Source organism: Nematolebias whitei, chromosome 8 (genome assembly GCF_014905685.2).
Source record: "Nematolebias whitei isolate Nwh7 chromosome 8, NemWhi1, whole genome shotgun sequence".
Lineage (NCBI taxonomy): Eukaryota > Metazoa > Chordata > Actinopteri > Cyprinodontiformes > Rivulidae > Nematolebias > Nematolebias whitei.
In genome coordinates, this window is record NC_056505.1 from 28522749 (window position 1) to 28523082 (window position 334).

A 334-nucleotide genomic window follows, 5' to 3' on the forward strand; every position below is an offset into this window, starting at 1 on the left:
ACATGGCATGGATCATGAGCACCTCTTCCCACACAGACCACTGCTGATAAAATCCAGAGAACCACAGCTGCACAAATCATGATGATCTGCAAGAACAATGCATAAATGCAGTGTTTAATTGGGTTACATGTCATTTGTCATAGCAATACTCGTGTATTAATTGTAAAAATCCTTCATGTATTGGTGTCTTCATTTAAGAAAAAAATAAATAAAATAAATATAACCGCAAGAGCAAGTATGACAAATTTAGCTCAAGTGACTTGATAGTTCAAAATGCTGGGTTACAGAGTTTATAAATTTAGATTTGATTAGAACCATATTGCCTTTATTAAAA